We start from the raw sequence: 13,293 nt of genomic DNA on the forward strand, positions 1-13,293 counted from the left end.
AGAACACATTGACACCGGTGTGTCAGACCCACCATACTTGCTCCGGACACTGCGAGAGGGCTGTACAAGCAATGATCACACGCACGGCACAGCGGACACACCAGGAACCGCCGTGTTGGCCGTCGAATGGCGCTAGCTGCGCAGCATTTGTGCACCGCCGCCGTCAGTGTCAGCCAGTTTGCCGTGGCATACGGAGCTCCATCGCAGTCTTTAACACTGGTAGCATGCCGCGACATCGTGGACGTGAACCGTATGTGCAGTTGACGGACTTTGAGCGAGGGCGTATAGTGGGCATGCGGGAGGCCGGGTGGACGTACCGCCGAATTGCTCAACACGTGGGGCGTGAGGTCTCCACAGTACATCGATGTTGTCGCCAGTGGTCGGCGGAAGGTGCACGTGCCTGTCGACCTGGGACCAGACCGCAGCGACGCACGGATGCACGCCAAGACCGTAGGATCCTACGCAGTGCCGTAGGGGATCGCACCGCCACTTCCCAGCAAATTAGGGACACTGTTGCTCCTGGGGTATCGGCGAGGACCATTCGCAACCGTCTCCATGAAGCTGGGCTACGGTCCCGCACACCGTTAGGCCGTCTTCCGCTCACGCCCCAACATCGTGCAGCCCGCCTCCAGTGGTGTCGCGACAGGCGTGAATGGAGGGACGAATGGAGACGTGTCGTCTTCAGCGATGAGAGTCGCTTCTGCCTTGGTGCCAATGATGGTCGTATGCGTGTTTGGCGCCGTGCAGGTGAGCGCCACAATCAGGACTGCATACGACCGAGGCACACAGGGCCAACACCCGGCATCATGGTGTGGGGAGCGATCTCCTACACTGGCCGTACACCACTGGTGATCGTCGAGGGGACACTGAATAGTGCACGGTACATCCAAACCGTCATCGAACCCATCGTTCTACCATTCCTAGACCGGCAAGAGAACTTGCTGTTCCAACAGGACAATGCACGTCCGCGTGTATCCCGTGCCACCCAACGTGCTCTAGAAGGTGTAAGTCAACTACCCTGGCCAGCAGGATCTCCGGATCTGTCCCCCATTGAGCATGTTTGGGACTGGATGAAGTGTCGTCTCACGCGGTCTGCACGTCCAGCACGAACGCTGGTCCAACTGAGGCGCCAGGTGGAAATGGCATGGCACGCCGTTCCACAGGACTACATCCAGCATCTCTACGATCGTCTCCATGGGAGAATAGCAGGCTGCATTGCTGCGAAAGGTGGATATACACTGTACTAGTGCCGACATTGTGCATGCTCTGTTGCCTGTGTCTATGTTCCTGTGGTTCTGTCAGTGTGATCATGTGATGTATCTGACCCCAGGAATGTGTCAATAAAGTTTCCCCTTCCTGGGACAATGAATTCACGGTGTTCTTATTTCAATTTCCAGGAGTGTAGTTAACATGTATCACTTAGTTTGTTAAGATAGGTTTAAACCATGGTACAATGCTGATAAGGTAGAACAGGAAAAAAGTGTTGCAGTGGTAGTGTTGGCTAGATTTCACTGCCTTCACATCATGTGGTATTGTCTCGAAACAGCCAAAGCACCTAGATACCACACGGATGTGAGACGTATCACTGAGATGTCATCAAACTGCTCTCATTCTCTCAAGAACTGGTGGAACCACCAGCAATAGACAACCAAGCAAAAGAAGTGACTTAACAGGAAAATCTATGAGGTGTTGCAAGAGGTGTGACTGGAAGGGAATTAAAGTGACTTTATTTTAATTGTACAGCACAGGTGGGGTTCATTAGTGCCTGTGGCTGGGAAAATCTTTGGGTTTTCTTCAGAAAGCTAGCCAAGTAAAGTTTTTGTTCTCTCTTGTATTTTTCTGTTAATGGCTCAGTGCTTCTGCTAGTTGGTGAGTGAACTGCTTTACTCCTAAATACTTGTGAAACATTGACACGTGAGGGCATAATTTGGAGAGAGAAAGTTGATTGTTGGGGCAGTGCAGTAATATATTCTTTTTTCCCTTGTGAACAGTGATGAGGTTAAAGTGCTGGAGCAGACTTTGTATCACAGAGAGCAGAGCAAAATCGTGAATGTAACACATCACAAAGAAAAAGAAAAAGAAAAATCTCACAAATTGTTAGATAAGTCAGTAAAGCATTGTTTGGTTTCAGGGGCGCTCAGTGGCATGATTATCAGCTTCCAATGATAGGTAGTGTATTATCAGTGTGTTAAAATTATACAATACATTATATAATAAATTTCCAAGGGAAATGAAAAAGGTTACTGAAATATAACTGTTTAAAAATCAGCAAAACCATTCTTCATAAAAATTACTTACAGGATTCAGAGTAGTGTTTAATAATGAAGGGGGATAACTACAACACCCTGTCACATTTCCATACATGATCACTGTTTACTGCTGTCACAAGGAAACCATACGTCAGGATGTAAAATGTATGGTAGTAATGTCTTGTCATTTTCCTGTGTTAAACATCTCACTCATCATAGGGGGATACTGTCTAAGTTTTTCTATGGAACTGAGGATCATAGTTGAATGTGTGTGAACATGGACTCTGCTTTCTGAACAGACTGTAGTTGGTACAAGGGACACTGCAGCATCATCTGCACACGTGTGCGTGTGCGTGTGCGTGTGCGTGTTTTTTTATTTGATGAAGAACAGAACTGTGTTTTTATATTAAGAGATACCTGAAAAAAGTGTTTAAATCGAGGAATGTTGTACAAAATGTACCAAGTGAATGGGACAGTGCAGCTTTTAAGACACTGACCATGTATTCCACATATTCAGAAGGATGGAGTTGTTCTGTCTGCCCATCCTGATTTCTGTTTTTCTTGGTTTTCCTAAGTCTCTAAGGCAAATGCCATGATGGTTCCTCAATCAAGGCTATGGGCAACTGCCTACCCTATCCTCATAAACCACCTGTCTTGTCCTGATAAAGCTTGTTATGTAGTCTCTGTGTTGTATATTTTGAACTTTTGATTTAATAACAATATTATTGATTGTTAGACAATCCTTGGGTGAATAAGAATAATAAAGAGAAATAATAATAATTCTTGGTCTCAGAATGAATCAGAGAGGCAGGCTGTTCCATCACTGGGTAAGGGCTTACATTTTGATTATATGATGTGCCAATAGGTCATGCATGATGCAAATCATGCATGATTCATGTGACTCCTAAGTCACTTTGTAGTGTGAGGACAACTGGAAAATGCAGATTTTTTTTTTTAGTCAGATGGAATGCAGCTGACAGAGGATCATACAAGAACCTCCTGACTTAATACACACTGAGAAGTTTCCAATGCTAATCTGCTCGTCTCGTGAAGGATAATGTTTTTTAGATTTTAGTTGTTTTGGTCTTGCTCTCCATAAACTGCCATCAGTTGTGTACAAACAAATTAATCTACTTGGAACAAACACACCTTTTTCGCTAACCAAGATTATTATTGGGTTACTAAAGGATAGATAGTGTCATAGGATCTTTGCTCATTAAATCCCTTAGATGTAGCAACCAAGTCAGCTTCTGTAATTGGAAGTGAGGCCTGTGTTATTGAACTGAGAAGTGTGTTACACATTTTAAGTAGAAGTGTACATATGAAGAAGGCTTGTGTGAACAGTAAAAACAGATGCACACTGTTTGTCTGAGGAGAATTTAATGCCAGCACTCTCCACCTGCTCCTGTAAATGCATTATCCCTAGTTGCAACTAATAATAGTCATTGCAAGGCTGGAAGAGGAACAGAAAACAGCAAAGCTCTCCATGAACTACACTAGCAAGTAAATGTAATTAATGATGGATGGTGTGGTACTGAGCACAATACGTTCAATGAGCATTTAACACTTATGACTTGATTCCTGAGGGATCTTGTTTGTTATCTATGGGTGGAGTATTATTCTCTTGTTTGTATTGATGCCTGGAGTATCACGTACTCAGTACCCAAAAAGGAACATCTTGACAGAAAGGACTGTAGGGAGATGGGAAGGTGTGTCCAAGCTGCCTTAGTATGTATTGCCTCCAAATAGTTCGGCATGCCTTATAAAAATAAAATTTTTATTACTACAAGATGCTGTCTGCATAGGAAATCCTTTTAATGTGACACCTCCAGCAGAGTTAAGTTGTGAAGACTCAAGGGCTACCTCCTAAACCTACAATGGAAGGTTCTGAGTAGCTGCCTGTATACTAACAACCAAGTGAGACTGACCGACCTTGTGCTCAAAGTTTTTTCCTATGCAGCCAGTTAGAGCAGCACTAGGATTACTACTCGGCACTGTAGAGCCCTTCCCTGGATTCTGGAGGGAGACTAGGATTGCCTCCCTTTACTGGTTAGGAAAGTCCCCAATCATCCAGATTATTTTTAAAATACTGATAGGATTTTTGTTTTGTTTTGATCCTAGGTGCTATAATGTATTTGGTTGCAACTAGCAAGCTTTTTGTGAATCCACTTCTCAGAAGAGATTTTTCCTTTGTAACTCGAAAGTCTGAGAGGTTTTCAGCAGTTGGCCAACTGACACTTGAGCTGTCACAGAGGCAACACCTACCTGCCCCTTATAGTGGACTGACGTTTGTCATTTCACCATGGGACTGGGTGCCTATTTGTGTCCTGATGGCATTGGGATGGATATATCAGTGACATGGTGGATCACACTTGTAATGCAATTCACCCTGTCCCAGATGCTGCTGTGGTGTTCAGAACAAGCCAGTTGGCTGTAGAATGACAAATTTATTTTGTCGAGCATCCATCTTTGCAGCTTCCTTTCGAGGATCACTCTACCTGTTAAATGGATTCAAATGGAAAAGTTGTCACTTTAATGCAAATCAAAGGGCGCTTCTCAAAGAGCAGTACCGCCAAGGGAAGGGGAGCAAACTGCGAGGCCATTACCTGAGAATAACTCTATTGTTGCATGAAGTGTGTTAGAAGACAGCTTTTATATAACTACTTGATAACTTGGGTCTCGGAGAGTGTAGATGGAGATCCCCAAGGCATACTGTATATGTTAAAATGTGATTTGAGGAGAAGTACATAAACTATTTTAAAAAGCTGTCCAGTGTACAGGCTTCCTACTCTGGCTTTTGTATACCCATATTAGATAAGGCCTACACTACCCTAAGAACCTTGCGTCCAAGCCCTCATAACACCCAGACACTTCCTTGCTGATCTCTTCTAGATGTCACATCTCTTAAAACTCTCTTTTGAGTGTCTCCTAGCACCCATAACCCAAACAAAGACAGTATACCATTGTCCACTTTTGCCCAGCTTTTTTGTGGCTGTACCAAAAAAATTTTAAGCAATTACTAGCAGAGTTCCTGCAACAGATTTATCATTGAGTCTCTTCCACACTTATTTAGCTGAGTTTGTACTCTGCCTTGAATGATGATGATGAGGCAATGAAATTCACCAGTAGTGGGACTTTTCAATGATTTACATCATGTACATTACACATAGATGCAGCTGTTACAAACTAATTCTCTACGCTACATTAACAACTAACTGTAACTGATGATGTTTGGCTTTGTACTTAGTGTTCCTCTCTGTTCTTTTCTCTTAGGTATTTTTCAGATTTGTGTACATTTATTGGAATTTACTGCAGATCATCTACTGCAACACAGCTGTAAATTACACTGGAACAATGCTGTCAATTTATATCACATCATCAATGCTTATCTGTAGTGGTTATTCTGGATACTCTTATCCTGCAAAAATAGAAACTTCTTCAATCGCCTCATACTCAATGCTATAAATATCTTTCTCATAATATTTCATCAGTTATTATTGAGATGATTTACTTTTCTTGATGCAGCTGACTATTTTAAAGAAGGGTCTTCATGAAGGTGCCAAGCACACAAGAAAACTTCATAAAATACGTTAATTTCCAGATCTAAAACAAGAGAGAAAGAGACAAGAGTCAGTATTCAGAAAACAGTGAATTTGAGTCAGTGCTACTCAATGCACAAGTAACTGAGTATGGTCTTAAGGAAAGCAGTATAAATGCAGAGTTCTAAGAACTGCAGAGGAGGAATTAATACCATTTTCATGATAAATGAATCACAAAAAAGTTCTCTGAAAATTATGTTTTTAGTGATAATGAAATAACTTCTTTTTGCTTTTTATAAACAAACTGAAAAACATACCCTATCAGGTAAAGCTAAAGCTGTCCTCAATTTGAAGGTTGCTTTGAACTCTGTAAAGCTTAACTGAGTATGGTCCTGTTGGAAGTAGTAAGCTCTTGCCTTCCTTCTGACCTTTGAACTGACGTACTCAGCCACATATAAGAGATTTACAATTTAATGTAGACTCCAAACCCCGGTGCAAGTTGGCAATTTTTCATATGCATACCACTGCCATATGAAAAAATAAATGTGTGGCAGAGAAAGTTTTAGGACCAATTTTGGATTCAACCCTGAATTCTTTGACTTTGTTGTCTGCCTAGCTTCATGAACCTATCAGCTGCCTTAATAATTACATGCCAGGCTGTCAGTGGTAAGTCGTCAGTGCTCAGATTTACAATTAGACTGTGTGAACAACAAATGGGTAATAATGACCCACAAGAAAAGCTTTAATAAACTGCAATTTATGTGGGAGAAGAAGATTAAACTTTTGTCTGGCACACCTCGACTGCTTGGACTGGATAAAATATTAATTACACAATAATTGTTCTGTTCATCCTATGGTGGGGACTAATAATGACTACATTTTTCCATCCAGGAAAGAATCCCACAAACGCATATATCTATTGCAGTATATCACTTAAAAGTTACAAAGGAAAGCGGTTAGAGTGAACCATCATCTGCTACCTCATCTGGACTCTATTCAATTTGGTGTTCAGAAGATATGATTCTACTCTTGAAAATCCAGCTCACTAGAGGCAAATAATTTCTTAAATTTTTCTTTACCTACGGTATCATCGATACATCTCACCATCCACAGATAACACTAAAGAGACTAGGAAAATGGGTTGGAGAAAGGAATCAAGAGAGATGGTGCAGTGGTTTGTGCACCGGATGATGGTCCATATCTCTGTCTGGCCATCCAGATTTAGGTTTTCCTTGGTACCTGTAAATTGCTTAAGACAAATGCCAGAATGGTTCCTGTGAAAGGTCATGACCAGTTTCCTTCCCCATCCTTGCCTAATCCAATCTTTTGTCCCATCTCTAATGATCTTGTTCTCGGCAATTCATTAAACCCTGATCTTCCTTCCTTGGAGAAAGGAAGATAATTTTGCATTTTAATACCACTCAAAAATTAGGTTAATAGAAACATAATAAACCTATTGAAAGAAACCATCCTAGTATGTGCCGTAGCTGATTTAAGGAAATCATGATGGATATGGCACTGTTTCATTGGTGCCAGCATTGCATTTGAATTTCCTGGTGGCTCCATTGAGGGCACTGCCAAACCATATAGATGAGTTGTCTCCTTGACAGAAAGCAACAGGCCCCGTGCAGTTGTGGGGTCTCAGGGGCTGGAGTGAGGCAACATGACATAAACAGGCTTGGATGGCTCATAATTGCAGTGGAGCGAGAGGACCAACTTCCCTGTTGATCAAGTTGGAATTGCGACTGAATGTGCAGTGGTCTGACACTATATAGTTACGTCAGCAGGAGATATGGAAATAGCTACTAAGTACTTGTGAGCAACTTTTGGAGGGAGCTTTCTTATTAGGATAGAGTTGACGAAGGAAGTGTATAAGTTGGTGAAAACCATGTTAATTGTCGTTTGTGATATGTAGCTGTCATTTGTAATATAAAGAAAACTGGCCGGTGACCCCCAGGTGCCATTGTGTTTTTAAATTGGTCTTGATGCCTGGTAATTACTGAAGATGCTTTTTAATAAATATTCTGGGGAATAACTCTTGTAATCAACCCATTCCTTCCATTCGCCTGTCACTCCATTAAACAATGGTAGCAGAGCATGGTTATTTTACATTATGTAACTATTATTAATCAGCAGTCAAATTAAATCTATATAATTTTTAGAACACATGTACTGGTCAAAAGTCCATTATTTAAGGAGGGTTGATGGAGAGGTACCTGAAGTGAATGACTTGAGAGAGCATAAGTTGAAATACAAGCTTAAAATGCAGTTCTCTTGGAAGTACAGCTGAACAAGTGCATATTTGAAGGAAGTAGTGCATATTATACCAGAACATTGTGGCCATCACCACTATAGAATCGACATCCACTGAAATAACATCTGTTCCATTTTTTGAAGTAAGTGAGGCCTCCTGTGTGCAAATAAGGCATTTGAAGGACTGAATAGTGGATTATGTGAATAGATATGATATATAAGATATCTCCACAATGAGAAGTCGCAGGACTTAGGACACACACACACACACACACACACACACACACACACACACACACACACACACACACACACACACACACACACACACACACACACCACCCCCCTTGAAATTGCCTAGAGATTATGTGCTCATTGCTGAAGGTTCCTCAAAGCAAACCTTTCACCCAGCAAGTGGTGTCACTCCAGCTTGCATGAAAATAGTCATTCTCTTGCAAAGCTGGATCACGTGGTTGACAGGGAGGTCCTTATAACGTGCATACACTGTGTGATCAAAAGTATCGGAACACCAGGCTGAAAATGACTTAAAAGTTCATGGTGCCCTCCAATGGTAATGGAATTCAGTATCCTGTTGGCCCACCCATAGCCTTGATGACAGCTTCTACTCTCGCAGGCATACATTCAAGCAGGTGCTGGAAGGTTTCTTGGAGAATGGCAGCCCATTCTTCACAGAGTGCTGCACTGAGGAGAGGTATTGATGTCGGTCGATGAGGCCTGGCATGAAGTCGGTGTTCCAAAACATCCCAGAGGTGTTCTACAGGACTCAGGCCAGGACTCTGTCTAGGCCAGTCCATACAGGTATGTTTTTGTCATGTAATGACTCTGCCACAGGCTGTGCATTATGAGCAGGTGCTTGATTGTGTTGAAAGACGCAAGCACCATCCCAAAATTTATCTTCAACAGTGGGAAGCAAGAAGGTGCTTAAAACATCGATGTAGGCCTGTGCTGTGGTAGTGCCATGCAAAACAACAAGGGGTGCAAGCCCCCTCAATGAAAAACTCGATCACACCATTACATCACCGCCTCCAAAATTTACTGTTGATACTATACACGCTGACAGATGACGTTCACCGGGCATTCACCGTACCCACACCCTGCCATCGGATCGCCACATTGTGTACCATGATTCGTTACTCCACACAACATTTTTCCAGTGTTCAATCATCCAATGTTCACGCATCTTACACCAAGCAAAGCGTTGTTTGCCATTTACTGGTGTGATGTGTGGCTTATGAGCAGCTGCTCGACCATGAAATCCAAGTTTCTCACCTCCTGCCTAACTGTCATAGTACTTGCAATGGATCCTGATGTAGTTTGGAATTCCTGTGTGATGGTCTGGATAGATGTCTGTCTTTTACACATATGACCCTCTTCAACTGCCAGCGTTCTTGGTCAGTCAACAGCCAAGGTCGGCCTGTACGCTTTTGTGCTGTGTTTTGGGGGTGTCCAGATACTTTTGATCACATAGTGTATGTCATTGTACACCTAACAGGCCCATGAGATGTCATCTTCTTGAAGAATAATGGACTGAGAGTGAAGGAGCTTGTGAAACCACACCACACAGTCACAAAGTTGAGTGCAGTGGATGTTCCCGCACAACATGTGGCATATATGATGGTTCACCAATTGGTGGCAGAATACACACATAAAAGAAGTTTTAATTAGGCAAGCTTTTGGAGCCAGTGGCTTCTTCTTCAGGCAGAAAGGTTGAAGGGGACGGAAGAGAGGTGAAGGAAATATGTTGTTATATATGACAGATCTGCGCATTCATGACACTGTGCAGAGTGAAATGTGCCTCATACATCCAAAGAATTTTCCTTGACCACATGTCATCCATTTGCATGAGTACCAAAAAACTAAGGGCAATGTCATGGCATTGTAGCTGATCCTGGGGCCTCATTTGGTGCACATTCTGAATATTGTAGGGATACCAGTGTAAAATACAACACAAAGTCTTTTGAAACTCTTGACCAAGGGAGAGACAAAATTCCGAGACACAGGTCGAGCAATGGTTGCAAAATTTGAGGCACATGTTGCACAGTCCAACTATAGCTACAGCTACTTCATCAACAATTGTCTTGGAGATGGGCTGCCTCCTCCTCCCTGCTGCAAATTTCTTGATCATATTCTTTAGCCATTGCTGCTGTTCCAATGAAACAACTTTACCAACAGTGCATTCCATTTCATATGCAAATCTTTAACCTTCTGAACCCTTTACACCAAAATCCACTTCACAAAAGAAGTCAACATATGCCACCAAGAGACAAAGAGCGTACTAATGTCAAAATTGGAAACATTTCACATTCTGCTTGCTTACAGTGCCACATCTTCACCTGGTGGCAGAAAATGGAACTATTATTTTTTTCTCTGTGCTCCATGAGTGCATTGGTTAATGAACATACCTATGATGTTTCAGCATCAATGTATATAGCCTGCACTGCAGCACTCACAACACCTCCAGTTTTATTATACCAATCAGTGTATTTTATTCATGAAGCACTGTACGATAGCTTCGTGTGGTGCTGGTGCTATATAGCTGCTAGGGGAGCAGGTAGTGCGGAAGGCACCTGCCACTCACAAACTGGGACTCTGGCGGGCATCTGTGGGGGAAGGAAGTAGAAGCAGTGTGGTTGCTTGTGCAGCGGTATCTGCCCCTACATGAGGCGAGGGTGTAGGTAGCAATCATGGTAAGACCCTTGGGCAGATGACAGTGAGGACACCATCTGTTGAAAGGTGTGATGATATGGAGGTGTAGTTGATGTCAGTGGGTGGCTGTATGCGTGTTTTGAGGCATTGGATGCATGCAACATTAGCTGCTGGAGAATCTGCCTTGTGGCCTGTGAGGTACAGATTATTATTGAGCAATTTGAAAGTGGTGTGTCATCATGGTTGAAATCAATGAGATTGAGTATGATGATGACAGGGAAGGCTGTGTCAAGGTTGGAAATCTGTGCCCTGGCTGATGGGCTGTCATCATCAGTGCTGTGTATGACATTTGAGGTGATGATTTCCTAGAGAACCCATGCAGGCAGTTGGTCACTGGTTTGCCATTAAACAGAATATCAAATGCATGTTTTCCCCCTTAAGACCTTTGAAGGGTTCTTTGTACAGTGGCTATAGTGTCGATCAGCCCACATCATCCCATAGTATGATGTGCTCACAATTGGAGAGTGCTTTATATATGATGACCTTGGGCACTGAGTGCTGAGCAGGAGGTGGCATGTGAATATGTCTAATATGGCCTTTCACTAGTTGAACTAGTGGAGGGAGATCCATACGCTTGGGTTCTTCCATGAGTAGAATAAAATCAGCAGGAAGCATCAATGATTTCCTGTATAGCATTTTGGGTGAGGGATTCTTGTAGGTCCTCCTTGAAGGCGGTTATAATGATGGGTAGTACCAAGTGTTGGTCAACAATTCCCCATGGCACATAAGGGCAGCTTTGAGAATCTGTGCCACCGTTCAACTAACCTGTTACACAGGGGGTGATAGGCTGTGATGTGGTTATGTTGGATTCCACATAGGTTACACAGGGGACTGAAGAACACCAATGAAAACTGACAGCCTTGATTGCTAGTTATCATATCTGGCATGCTGAAACGCACTGCCCATGTTTCTATAAATGTGCAGGCAGTGGACTCTGCCATGGGTGGTGGACTCCACTGTTATGTCCTTGAGGCGGATTGCTTTCAACCACAGAGAAGCTGTGTCTATCATTGACCATAAATATCGTAAATACTTGAATCTCTCTGACACTGGTAGAACGCTGATGAGATCGATGTGTACACGATAAAATTGGGCTTTTGGAATTTCAAGCTGACCCAAATGTGGTTGTGCATGTCTTCTGACTTTATTGCATTTGCACGATACACATGCCTGCACTCAAGTCTGACAGTTCTGCTTGGGTGAGGGAGTTGGTCAAAAATCATATGGCACATTATTGCAGCACTAACAGCCAAATCCTGTTAAGGATTAACATTTCAATCCTGGTTGCTTATTAACTCCATGACGCTAGTGTCATTGTGCTCATCAGTGGCTAGTTTCTCATAACTGAACTGGAAGGAAATGACATTGTCTCATGATAAGTATTCAGGGATGATGTTATCAATTCTGTGTAGGTATCATATCCATAGCTATGTGATATGGTCCAGTTGTCGGCAGTGGCTTGGGTTGAGGTTCACAATCTGTAAATGCTGTAATGTGATGCCCTTCAATATCTTCACAGAAGTATCTCACCACTTTGCAGCCAGCAAGGAGTTCTTATTCAAAGGCTAACCATGTGATGTGAGGAGATGTAAGTTTCCACGATAATAATCAGAGTTGTTGCAGATTGGCACCAATCACAATGTCACTGATGCCTGTGGTAACTGTGAGCTAAACATCTGGAATTGGGTGGTCCAGCATGACTCTGTGTGCAAAGCAGTTCATAGCAAGTCTGAAAGCAATCTTCCTTTGTACTTGCTTGTTAGACCCTGCTAGCATATCAGTGAGGGGTTCTTGTAAAGGCATGACTTGTGGCAGGTGCCACTGATAAAAGTTCAAAGTTTCTGCACAAACTATTTGCCCAAGCAGATAACTTCTGCTTTCCACAACTGAAATTTTTCCTTGTTGATCACCACACCTCCATCGTTTTGGGCAATGAGAACTTGTTCAAACTGTCAGTTGTGGTTTCCATGGTAGCCCCCTTCCCCTCCCCTCCCCCCCAAAAAGTGGATGTCATAAAAACAGGCATAGCAGAAATTGAACTGAGAAAATACCCCTGCATTGAAATGTTGACACACCTGAGCTGTGTTCTTCAACCTGTATGACATGAAAAGATACTCAAAGAGACCAAACGGTGTGATAATAGTATTTTTTGCGATAGCATCTTTGTGTGTGGGGATTTGAAGGTAAGCTTTTTTTTTACAGCCAGTCACACTGTGTACGGTGACACATGCTAGCAAATGTGTGAAATCTTGTATATTGCGTACCAGGTAGCTGTCGTAAATTGTATAGGTGTTTAATACTCTCTAGTCACCACAGAGCGTCAAGGTTCCATCTTTTTTTGGTGTTAAATTTGATTGATGATGCACATGGGCTGTTGAATGAGCGAACAATTCCTGCCTGTAACAGTTCGTCAATCACCACTTTAATAGCGTGTAAGTTAGTTGGGGTCAGTCAGTGTGCCTTGTGACATGCTGATGGCCTGGGGTTGTTAAGATACAATGTGCCATGCCATTATGTATCGCAAA

This window comes from Schistocerca cancellata, chromosome 2 (assembly GCF_023864275.1).
Source record: "Schistocerca cancellata isolate TAMUIC-IGC-003103 chromosome 2, iqSchCanc2.1, whole genome shotgun sequence".
Classification (NCBI taxonomy): Eukaryota; Metazoa; Arthropoda; class Insecta; order Orthoptera; family Acrididae; genus Schistocerca; species Schistocerca cancellata.